Here is a 12,740-nt window from a genome sequence, read left to right as displayed (position 1 = left end):
CAGAGGAAAAGGCAGTGTAGTTCCTCATTACAAATCAACGAGCGTAACTGACATCAGGAGACAAGCACACAGACGGAGCAAGCAGAGCATGGAGTGGGGCAGGAGGAAGAGCCTGGCTGCTGTGAAATAGGGAAAAACAAATCTTGCAGGGCAAAAACAGCAGGCAGAAAAAGTTGCTGCAATGGTGCAAGCTACCTTTTCTCTTCAGTCAAAGCATATTTCCTTCCTTCCCACCTCCTGCCCATGCTCTCCAGCACCTTCTGTTCACTTCATCTTCTGTTTGCAAAGAAGGACTCCAGCTGCTACAGGGTGCTATGGCACATTTCTGTAGCAGTGAAAACCACTGGACTTGTTTTCTTTACCCCACGCTCATTGACTTCCAAAGGACAGCCAATGCAGTTCAAGGACTTGGTCCTCATCTTGAAAGCACTCTATGACCTGTGCTCAAAGTGTCTACAAAGATCAGCAAAAGCTCTGGGGTGAAAATACTGGCTGATACTTGCTCCTCTGACATGAATAGAGCTCTCCAGAAGAAGGTTAATGGTCACCTGCATAGGTGCTTGTCTCATGCTGTGAAACGTGACCTCTCCAGGAGCTCCACAAAGTTCAGAGTGCAAAGCAAATGTCTCCGACTCTGAGTGTGTGCACTGAAACGTGAGAGAATGTGCACACACACAGAGCAATCAAAATGATAACGTGTAAATGCCTACATAACCTCTGTTCACCACTACACAGCTGCGGAATCCAAAAGCACAGCATTTTCATGCATGCCAGCCCATTTCAACTACTGTGCAGATGTATGCATATGTATTACACACATGACTATATGAATTTCAGGGCAAACTCCTATACTGCACGCTCCTTCCCTTGGAGAGAGGATATGAGAGCATGCAAGAGATGCTAATCATATCACTCTGCCTGCTCCCAGAAAATGCTCCCAGCCCACGAGGAAGACAAGGTAGGCGCTGCACAGGTCAGAATCTCTTTCCATCTCACCAGTCTGTCTCCCTGGCCTTCCCAGTCCCATTTGCCTGGCTCTCAAAAATTGAACTAGCTTACAAAGCTACTGTCTCCCTCCCGCCCACATCCTTGGTAGCCGCAACATGTCTGCTGGGCTGGCTCCAAGTCTGTGACTTCACTGGAGCAGCTGTTCGTCTCTGGGAAGAGAATTTGGTTAGAATTCAGATTCAGCTAGAGCCAAAGCTGTGCAATACAYGGCTGTCTTCCCTCCAAGCAAAGACGTTATGCACATTCCAGGCACAGCCAACACATTTTCCTTGGGTAAGCCTGCCTCCAAACAACTGAAAGGAACAAAGGGGGTGGGTCAATAACACACGTCTGACATGTACCTCTCGTCTAACAAAGTCTCAAAGCAGGGAAGGCAGACTGGGGGCTACGGCAAGGAAAAGCAAGAAAAATAGGATAAATGTCTGTACTGAAGGATAAAAAGACCAAGATGAGCCCATCAGAAACTCCCTACTGTGAAAAGAGGAAGCTAATCCAAAGCCTTCCCTGAACCTATTGTAGCCGGATTCAGCAAGTTGCCTAGCCTTGCCAAGTAATTTGGAGACTCTTCGGCTCCCAGAACAGCCCCAGGAACGACTGAATCTCATCTGGAAAGAGTACTTTGAGGTTATACACCTTCCACGATGACCAGAGGGCCTGGAAAGTCGCTTGCCTCCTCAGAAGAAGTTATTAGTATGTGCCATTCACTCCAGGACAAAGCCTCCAAGAGGATAAGTAAATGCTCAGCAACTGATTCACCTCCCAAACGTACAACCTGCTGAAGACTGGAGGAGACAGTGAGTTCCTAAAGTTGTCTCCCCTTCAGCAAGAGAGAGAAGCTGAAAAATGTACTGAGGAACAGTCAGGTTTCAACAGCTTTGGGACCGGCAAATTCACTAAGCTCATTTGCAGGAGGCTCCTTGTCAATATACACGTTCAGATGCATTCTCTACTCACCACCATTCAACTCCAGAACATTTTTTTTTACCATTTCTCTTCCTCTGCAATAGTTCATAACCTCCACTTTGTCTAACAGAGAAGCTATTACCCCAGTGATCTAGATAAACAGTAAGACCAGCCCAAAGCACTCTCAGAATAAGAGCTTTTACTCAGATGTTATGGTAATAACGAGTTAGCATGATACACTGAAACAGACAGATTTTTCCCTTTGGCTAAAACCCTCACTGAATACAAACAACTTCTTTTCTGCCTTGGAGAAAACAGATTGAAGGCTGTGTCAGATCCAATAGTCATATCAATCAGAACCCATACATTAAAATGCCTATAGCACTACAGAAAAAAAATTTCCTACCAAGCAACCTGCAGTGGAAAGAAACTTTTGCTTATCACCTGAATGGAGCAAAATGTTTCTTCCAACTATTTCAAGCTGACACCTCTCTGAACCTGGGCAGTTTGCCAGCGGTCTGGGATCCCAGACTGTTCTCTCTTTGGAGGAGAAATTAGGAATAAGTGAGGTACCTTTTGGAAGCATTCCCTTTCACAGAGACTGGCCTTATCTATCTTATTTTTCAAGCAGAAACAGCTAATTTCTTTCTGCCTGAACAATGGAAGAATCAAACTGGATAGTGCCATTGTGTATACATCCATGAACTTTTTTTTTGCTAGAATTCCACCCAAAAGCTCTTGCTTCTTGTCCTAAGGAAAAAAAATCCCAAAGACCTAGGGCAAGAGTTTTGTGCTGAGTAGCTTTATTCCTCAGCTTCTTTGCTCTTTTTTGCTTCTCTCACAGATACACAAATCTTCACAAAGCAATAACAAAAATCCTTTGCTGCCGTGTGCCTTTGCTTTGGGTGGTGACATATGCTTGGATTTGAGATGAGTCTGCCACTGTTCCACAGATTTAAACAGAAGTATTATAAAGGAGGAGTGAACTTACGTATCAGAGTATTCCTTACTTCCTGTCTTAAGCCAGAATATCCATATGCAAACACAGCACAACAGTCTGTCTCAGAAAGATCTGCGTTTTGTGATAGGTAGAGCCATAACGTGACTGGCACAAAACCTTATTTTCAGATGTTGGTACTCAAATACTCCCTGGATTAAGACGCTGTAGGACTGCTGAGCATAAATGATTATATCCTTAAGCAAATGTGAATTTTTCACACTTGCTGGACACACAACCACCTGTTTACACCTACTAACAGCAGGCCTGCCACCTGTTGAGTCTCAGAGCTGTAAGTGGTAGAGATCTTATCAACAAAAAAACCCACTATAAATTGCTGACATACCCTGGAGGCACTGGGCCTGCTAGCAAGTGAAGGGAGGCTTGGTGGATGCTAAAATCCTCTAATTTGAGTCTGCTAAAATGTAACCCAAATTGCCCCAGTCGTAACATGTGTCAGTGAGCGCCACTGGCAGACAGACAGCTGCAAGAGCTTACTTTGCTCCTGCAGTGTTGAGCCCTACTGGAAAGGCAAACGAAAAGATCTGGCTCATTGCAGAGTTAACTTGGTACAAGGATATTGAGTCTAACCCAGATCCTATCCTGAATGCCAGGACATTCACAGTGCAGAGCACTGAGGGTTTTAGCTGAGCTCTGAGTGCCCTCAGCTAATACCAGCACACTAGAAACTCTGGAGAGGTGAAACTAAAATACTTCAGGTACATCTCTGTGGGGCTGACAAAAGGGAAACACTTTATTTTATTTAGGTTTTGCTATAGCATGAAATTATCTGAAGTGGCAAGAAGGATACAGAGCCACCAAGCAGCCAGGAAATTAAAAGATTACTGTATGTAATTTAAATGTTTGGCTGGGATCCCCTGAGGCCTGATAGGAAGAATCTCTGAGGGGAGGAAAAGAAAGTATTTTGTTTGATGTATGTTAGCTTGGAAGAAACTGAGCTAGAGTGCTAGCATGGCTGGAAGAATAACTCTTGCTGAAGCCAGATTACTCTCTCTTACTTGTCTGTTAGCCTCTGCTTAGCAGCACTCTAATGACCCAAAATTGCAGCTGACAGATTGGTGCTGAGAGTTTGTCTCATTGAGGCTACCGCATGTGGATGGGCCATTACTCTTTCAATTTGGTCTCTGATGCCTGTTAACATACATTAGGCCTTTCCATATGGTGCTTTTTAGCCTGGTGTCCAGGGCAGCTGCCCAGGCCTCTGTCCCCACCCACATGCTCAGGCCCTGCCTAATGAAAATAGATGATGGCCCCAGCTTAATAATGGGACACAGATGGACCAAATGGTTTTTCACTTTGAAACATATTTTCATTTAAGAAAGTCTCAAAAGACTGGAAGGTTTTTATTCTTCTATCACTGTAATTTTTCACCCTAATACGCTGCATTCTTTGGACAGATCAGGAATTCAAAGTTGCAAACTTTTAGTTTAACTAGATCTGGAAGTCTGTAGACCAATGTTATGTTCTAGCACTGCTTTTCTGCTGATGGCCTTGATAGTTGCTTGTATGCTCTCTCACTTTCCCCTCCTATCTCACCTCTTCCGCTTATATGAAAAGCTCTTAGTGGAGAAGCATCATTTCTTTGGCAGAACTGCTTACAGAAGGCCTGACAGTGTTGAACTAGTCTCAGCTGAGGGACTGTCCTGCCTACTGCAATACAAACAGTAAAGATTAATTAAACAACTGGCTCAATATGAGGAAAGCCTTGTGCAGACACAGCAAAAGCAGGAGACTCCACAGCGACATCTGACAGCACCTGACTGAGGGGACTATGCAATGGGCATGGCAACCAAGGGTCATCTCGCAGCAGGACTCCTCCTTTTTAAAATTATTTTTGTTGTTAATATTTGTATTCCAAGAAGAACAAATGGGCATGAGCAGAGCCTAAGTACCACAGAAAAGTTAAACATTGTTTGTGGGAAAACAAGGCTCATCTTTTAAATTACACCAATATAGTACCACGTTTTTTGCCAACCAATGGTCAGCATACACCCACCACCAAATGTGCAGAGTCAAGGTAAGCACTGGGCAAACATTTGCTGCAAGATGGGAGCCATTTGTGTCTTGGGCCAAATGTCCTGTGCTGTAAGTTGCCACTGCAAGCCTATAGCCCAGCAGGGTTTTGCAGATAGCATTTCACACACCCCTTACGCTAACTTGCTGTAGGCAGCCAGCTTGGGGCACCTCATGCTCAGTTCTCTGCAGACTAGACAGGACTCAGTCACAGCCTCCGGTGTCAAAGTGACCTGCAACACCATGCAAAATGAACTCTCCTTCGCTGACTGCTCTCATCCATTTGTTCTACTGCATACTCTTTAGGAGACAGAGTTCCCTTGCTTTCTGCTCGTAGAGAACCTAACACTGGGAAGATCCTGAGAGCTCATGAGGCTGTTTACAGCTTCCCAAGGTGCTCCTTGTTATTTATGGTTTCTGCCCTTGTGCTAAATCTTTTCAAATAATCTGAAAATAATCCATTTAGTGCTAGGGCACTGTTTGTCCATGACATCTCATTTACCAGGCAGTCTATCTTCCCAGCAATGTGAAGCTTAGTTATATGTTTCTGAGGGACAGGGCAAGTGTCTGTGTGTGCGTGTGTAGAAACGGGATGGGATTCAGGAAAACAATTCTCCTTGAATCTTTCAGCCTTCATTACAATTCTTCTTTTAAGTGCCAGCCCTGATTTACGGCCTGCCATTCACAGGCTACAAAGGCCTGCAGCCAGAGCTGACCCGCTGTCAGAATAGTGCTTATGGAAACAAGAAACATATTAACCTATCTCTCCGCCTGCCCAGATCCCAGGACAGTTACAGGCCATGACAAGATGGGCTGTTCTTGGCACTTTATTTCCACCAAGAGGATTTCTTGAGGCTGTGATCATATTTAAAGGTAGAGACACCCAGGAACTGTGTGAAGATTCCCCAGGTGCCATAATTTGGATGTAGCCATATCCTGTGCTCAAAGAAAGAGACTTCCTGGATTCCAGTCCCCACCCTCCTGCTTGCTTCCTGCAGAATCTATGACACGCTGGCTGATACTTTGGTTTCTCATTCTTGTTTGATGCTCAATAATGCTGGCAAAGGTGGATCATCTCATGAAGGCCCCTTTGTGAAAGCTGCTAGTTAAATAAAAATAGCAACTAATACTTATCTGAAAAGCAGAATATGCTCATACACACACAGGCGCTTTCTCCTCCCAGCAATAACAGACCCAGTAATTTCATATTTTATATGAAGCCACAGCAACAAACAACTGCCAAAATGCAAGCCTGCCTATGACTTTACAGTTAAAGGGTGGGAGGGCATTCCCTTACCTCACTCTACTGGGTTTATGTGCTATCTCGCACAGCTTCTGAGTCACACAGTATTTAGACAGTTTTGCTATACAGCGACATTCCCATTTTGGTTCTGGAATGGACTGAAAGGCCGGGAGTGGTATTTCTTCTCAGTTATTCTGCTCCTAGCCCACTCTGTCCCACTGCATGAGAAGCTGCCTTCCAGCACAGAACAAGGTTCAGTTATCCTTTTGGGAAGAGCAATCATAAGGCACTTTCCAGCCTGCTGGCTCCCAGCAGTGGGTAAATTCATCAGCTCACAGATGAAGATGAGCATTGTTTGCAAGCCAATATTTCAGAGCAAGAAAACTGCTGTTTTACTCCCCACAGTTCTGGGCTCCTAAAGTGAACATCCATGGCTTTTTAGGCAGCTGCAGCTCCCTGCCTGTACACCTGCACCTAAGCTTCTGGCAGGGCAGCTCTCACCATGGGACTAATTTACCTCTGACTAGATTAGCAGCACAAGGACAAGGACAGAGGCAGAGCTCTTACAGCATCAAAGGCTTGTTTGGAGATGTTTCCTGACCTCAGAGTTTCACTCTGCAGCAGGGGACTCCCTGTACAGAATCTTGTCCCACCTGGAAGAGTTAAAACTCTGTTTAAGAAGTTATCATAGAAATGCTCTCCCTCCCCTTTTTGTAATAACTGAGCTGCTGCCTATGCTAGGCTCACCAATTAATGCCGACCAATATCTTCAAACCCATCCAGACAACCTGCTCTTGTTCAAATATATATATATAAATATATATATAYACACAGTAATTTTTATGTATTWTATATATATATATATATAAAAAAAGAGAGTCACGGCTAAACCTGCCATATTTGAACACTCTTTCCCTTTCACATAATGGTGACACAGCTACAGCTGTGTCTAGAATGATGGACTGAAACAATCACCGAGGGGACCAAAAGCCTCCTGCACCATTTCTGGAATGTACAAGCCAGGAGCGGGCAACTTTCCACGGCCATAAATCCTTGGCTCCTTCCTGTCGAGAGGAGGCTAACGTGCACCAGTCAAGCACAGCCTGGTGAAATAGAGAACATTTTTAACAGCACAATTACTTTATAGGGAAACAATCTTATGATAGGAAGTAGGCTTGACCTCAAGCCAAATTCAACAAGGTCCTGCTATACAGACTGCTTATAAGTTTTTTACACTATGCATTAATTGTTTTAAAACAAGATTCATCCAGGTCCTCAAGGTATTGCTAGGAACAGAGACTTCCTCATTCCCAGCTGAATGCCCTAAGCACAGGGCCTTCCTCTGGCACAGCTACTTACTCCCTCTGCACTGTGGTACAGCCACACAATGTCCCTTATCCAGCCTAGCCTATCACTTAAGACTAAGACATTCTCCAAAGAGGAGGAGGAGATGCATTTGAATTGTTCAGATTTCCTTCACCTCCTAAATTCTTCCTCTGAGACTTTCAGCAAGCCCTACATAATTTTAACAAGTGGGAGGCAGACTGGAAGAGGCTGATGTTGGTTCAAATCGCTCTCTCCAAAGCTCCTATCTTAAGAGACTGAAATCCTGGCTTGCTTCATGAGGTACTTCTCTCTCAAGGCTGCAAAACGAGGTATGAATATAGGAATGAGAGCTCAGTCAGCTCCAGAGGTGCTGGAGTCAGCGAAGAGGAATACATAGATCAGACATGTCTGTTGCAAGACGGCTCAAAGGCTCAGTGCAGGTAGTGAAATCAATCTCCTTTTGYGTAGGGTATGACTGCTCCTTAGCAGTCTGGATTACAGGCTGATAGCTTCTAGAGTCTCTGCTTCTATTCCCAGTCTTCTGCAAAGGGCTTATTCATGCAAGGTGATTAACAGCAACGTGCTGTTCTGCATTAGTTTCCATCTCTCTCACACTACATATGCCCTGTGACTCTCAACTATTTCCTGTTTTAGAGACTCAGTAATTATTATGAAATAAAAAGCAACTTTAACCAGAACAGCTATTCTGTAGTAATGTCCTGTCAGAATCTTCAGTCTGGAATTTTCCTCTATGCTGACAAGTCCCAGTTTGCTGTGTATCTCTGGATAAGCAATTTCTACCTACCTGCATTTCAGCTTCACATCTCGGGCAGGCTGTAAAATAACCATTGCCTTAATGGTAACTCTAACCTTTACTCCTTATGAATCTCTGAAGGAAAGCTACATCTCTTAAATCCTTCCTGGAGCAGCAGAGAACACGTTCTGATTCCCCACCTCTCCGGCATTTGCAGCATACAGTTTCACCAAAAAGCACAATATGTAACACTGCCTATCCTTCTGACCTGTTCTACAAAAGCAAACACAGGCATTACAGTGCACTGCCTACTCCATCTTGCTCCCCAGCATTCCCCTCTCAAATCTCTGCAAGTTCTATCCGGGCTCAGCAAAAACAGGGGGGGGAAAAAAAGCGTTGTATAAGACATCTTCCCAAGTCACCAAGAGGTCATTTGTGCTCAGAATTTCCTATGTTGCACATGTCTTACATGAAGTTACTGTGCATTCTGAACAGTCAAGACAGTAGCTTCTTTCGCTGGATACCCACAGGATACAAAATCATTCACGGCCTGCTGTTGCTGAGGGTTTTGCGAATACGGGAGCTCAGAGAAGTAACTGAAGTTAAATCTTCAGAGCCCACTTCACAAGTAAGAGAAGCTTTCAGAGCTCAGAAAGCAAGGTCACTGAAAAAGCTATATACACTGAGTAATAAAGAGAAAATGAACAAAATGGCTTATTCGACTTGTGTTACTCCCACTCAACAAAACAGATTGGCAGAAGAGTCCACAGAACCCCAGGCAGAAGCCTGTGTGGCATCATGGTTAGAACATGACACGGAGCAAAGTCTCTTGGATCAGTCTCCAAATTTCCTACAACCAAGCCCAAGGCATGAGGCAAATCTCTTAGCCTATATTGCCAAGAGAGAGAAACAAGAATAGCTGCGCTTCTGTATCACAGGGACATTGCAGTTTGTTACTGTCTAAACAACCAACTCATCAGATGAAGGCTGTCAGAAACAAGCATGCTGTCAAGATACYTTCTGTGAGCCACTGTGTTCAGTTATAGCCAAGAGCAATAGCAGAATTTCCTAGACTGAGTGAAGAGAAAAAGAATTCCCCTTTGGTACAAACCTGCTTGCTCTTTTTCCAGCTTGTCCAAGTCCATATCTGACTATTCATAACCCATCAACCCCAAGATTTTTTTTTTTTTTTTAATGGACTTACTGCCTTTCAAATACACATGCTCAGAGTCTCTGAGCAGAGCCAAAGATAGATAGCAACATAAGACAAAAGACACCTTGGTCAACCTTGTACTTGATTCTCCCTGCAATCTTAGGCTTAACCTTAATTTTCTATGGATGTAATCAATGTTAGAGGAGCCTCATAGGCCATGCATTGTTTGAGAGCGACAGATTTAAGTCCATCAGCCTAGACAGTCCTGTCTGTCCCCACTAGATTTAACTCCACTTGCCAGCCAGTACCTTTGTCAAGTCTGGTCTAATTATATATCCCTCCACTCTCCCAGACTGAAAATGCACACAGCACAGTATTGACTCCCCCACTAGCTTACCTGGGCAGCATATATTAAAACATTATCTTCACTATTAAAAGGACATACAAACAAGTCACCATGGAGGATACTAAGTTTCAAATTAATACCTAGCTAGTTCCTCTGTGGTATCTGCCCACATACACGCATACTTTGATCTCAGAGCAAATGAGGTTTACTCTGTTTTCATTGAGGAGTAAGTTACCTTAAACTACTTCATATTTATCACGGGATAGGATGTGCACACACAGAGTTACCCATGGGTATAATATGCTGTAGGTTCACAGCTGAGCTTGTCCCCTTGATAATTTCTTCACTTGCCCACAGCTTGAAGCATAAGCATGAACTAGCTTGCAGTTAAAAAAAAAAAAATTAATTCAGTGAACAACACTGTAGCATACACTGAATTAGGAGAGGTCAGCACTGCATGTGCTAGTTGACTTTAAGATCTGGAGATAGTTCATATGTATTATCCATTTGCTCATACACACACAAAATCATTCTGAGCTGTGACGAGATTTTAAAATGCACTGGCTATTATATTTAAAGAACAAACAAACAGGGTGCCCCACAAATCTCTCCCTTCTCCTTGACATACACCACTAGAAGATTCCCAATTCTTTTGTGAAACATTTAAATAGTAAATACCCATAGATGACACTACCTATAACCCTTCACTATATCCCACCACTGAACCCGATTTATCATGTAAGCTCCCTAATATTAAACACCACCATTAGGCAGGATCCAGCATTGCTTCAGTCTCAACACACTAACTTACCAAGGAAACTGCAAAACCAAATCCAGCGCAAGCACCGATTTCAGCACTGATGAAAGAAGCTGGCTCAACTGTCTTGGCCCCTATCCACAGCACGTGCACTGGCTGCGCAGACTTCCTGCTTGGTGCTCAGCCAGCGTGCCTCAGCCTGCATTAGCAGGAACCAGCTGCAGGGATGAAAGAAGAGTTCAACTTCCAACTTAACTTCCAACCTTGAGAGCAGCCCGACTCCTCTCTTCCAGGAACCATTAAATAATACAGCATGCATAGTCTGCTGAACAGGCAGTCTCTATTAGGGACAATCTCTTATGTCCCTATGCTGTGGGGTTTCTCATTTGCACCACACACTGTCTTGAACATTATCAGAGACGATATTTAACGATAGATAATATGGCAACTCTTATGAAAAGAAATCTCATGAATTATTATCCTGGTTGTTCTCATACTGCTAAACAGGTCTTAGTAACAACAGCAGTAATATTTAGCTTTATACAGCACTCATCATCCACGTCTTTTTTAAAAAGATTTTWTATATATATATATATATATATATATRTRTRTATAYAYACACAYATAYACACACACACACACAGAGTAGAGAGTCATCACCCCATTTTAAAGACAGGGAAACTGAGGTATTGAAAGGGAAGCAACAGCAAAATGTGAAAGCCAGCAGCAAAGCAAGGCATAAAACCAAGYTGCCTGTGTCCCAGCTGGGTGCTGTTGGCAACACAGTTGGAAAGCTCCATATCCCATTACCCATACACTGAGTCACTGAGTTCCCCCAGCAAGGATCTTATTTTTCATTATGGAGTGAAAAATAAAACAAGCCACAGGGCTCTAACTCCTCCTGCAAGCCAGAGAAACACAGCCAGAAACTTCTATGGCAAACGAGGCAGTGAAAATGCAGCCTGACACAGAGCAAAGTGGCAGAGACAAGCCAGCCCGTCTGGGTGCCCGAGTGGTTGTATCACTCATTATTCAGAGAGAGCGGGGGGAGTGGGAAGTGTTACTTCAACTGTAAGAAAACAGGCTGGCTGCTGATTAATCCAAAATGCTATGGAGATGAGACCCCCCTCATGGTCAGTGCCCCCCCCCAAAAAAAAACAAAGTGTGAAGGCTCAAAAACAAGCCACTTGAAATAGGTACTTTTCAGTTCTCAGTGGTGGCAAACCAGGCCTTGGAAACAGGCTCAATAGCATCACATAGCTGGAGTCTCTACTATGTGTGATTGTTCCCAATAATGTAGCTCAGCTCCAGAACTCAACCTGTTACTGTTAAGCATTAAACCAAATTGAGCAATAGAATTTCATGTTTCACATTTCACAGGGTGAAATGTCCTGACTGAAGAAAAATAACAGAAAAAAAAAAAATCACAGGACACCAAGAAACTGCAACAGGACCAGGAGCAGTCAGAGCTGCTGCAGGACCGTGGATCACAGTGGGTTTATTTCGGCCAGTTTCCATTACAGACCCCAGCGTTTCAGACACAGATACGGCCCCGGAGCACCCGGGGACCTGCTGCGGGGATACCTGGTGTCGAAGCAGAGCTGGCCGGCCACGAGCCGGATGCACACCCCCTCGCACACCTTCGGCAATCCCTGGGCCGCGGCGGCAGCTGCGAGCACCGCCTGGCACTTCAGGCATCCACCCCCAGGCCACAGCGGGCACGGGAAGGAGCCCAGGGGACCGTCCTCCCGCACGACCGCTTCTCCCCGCGATCAGGGCAAGCGTGGAGGGGATGAGCAGCCCCTGAGGCCCAGCCCAGGCGCCACCCTGGTGAGCGCAGGCGGGGGACAGCACGTCCACACACAAAACGCTGGCCCACCGCCCTCCCCACAGCCCGGTGTAGCCCTCTCTCCTGCCGGGGCACTGAAGCACAGGGCTCTCCCCGCTTGGCCACAACACCCGGGGCCCGAGCACGGCCGGGGCGAAACAAGGGGCCCGGGAGCAGGCCGCGGACGCGCCGACCCACCTGGTCCCTCCGAGGCAGAGGGAGCAGCCACGGCGCCCTCGGGAACGGCCGCGCCCCTGCTCCCACAGAAGGGCTCCTCCTCGGAGGGGACAGTCGCGACTCCTGCGGCCCAGGGCAGGGCCCCGCCGGGCCGCTCCGCTCCGCTCGGGCGAGGAGCCCGGGCCACCCTCGCGCGCAGGCGGCTGCGAGGCGC

The 12,740-nt window shown here is 45.4% G+C and overlaps 1 protein-coding gene across 1 annotated transcript in view; it reads right to left on the bottom strand.

Moving 5' to 3' along the window:
• The window catches only part of MASP2 (mannan binding lectin serine peptidase 2), a 29,281-nt gene extending 16,564 nt beyond the window's left edge, over positions 1–12,717 (bottom strand). The window contains exons 1-2 of the mRNA XM_026074035.1: positions 12,548–12,717; positions 10,576–10,739 (exon numbers count right to left, since the gene is read on the bottom strand). The gene's annotated coding sequence lies outside the window, so the exon portion shown is untranslated. The remainder of the gene's footprint in view (positions 1–10,575; positions 10,740–12,547) is intronic.
• Between the last annotated feature and the right edge of the window lie 23 nt (positions 12,718–12,740).

This window comes from Apteryx rowi, unplaced genomic scaffold (genome assembly GCF_003343035.1).
Source record: "Apteryx rowi isolate R43461 unplaced genomic scaffold, aptRow1 scaffold_38, whole genome shotgun sequence".
Classification (NCBI taxonomy): domain Eukaryota; kingdom Metazoa; phylum Chordata; class Aves; order Apterygiformes; family Apterygidae; genus Apteryx; species Apteryx rowi.
The sequence above is the reverse complement of the archived record's forward strand: the minus strand, read 5'-3'. Positions and strand labels throughout refer to the sequence as shown.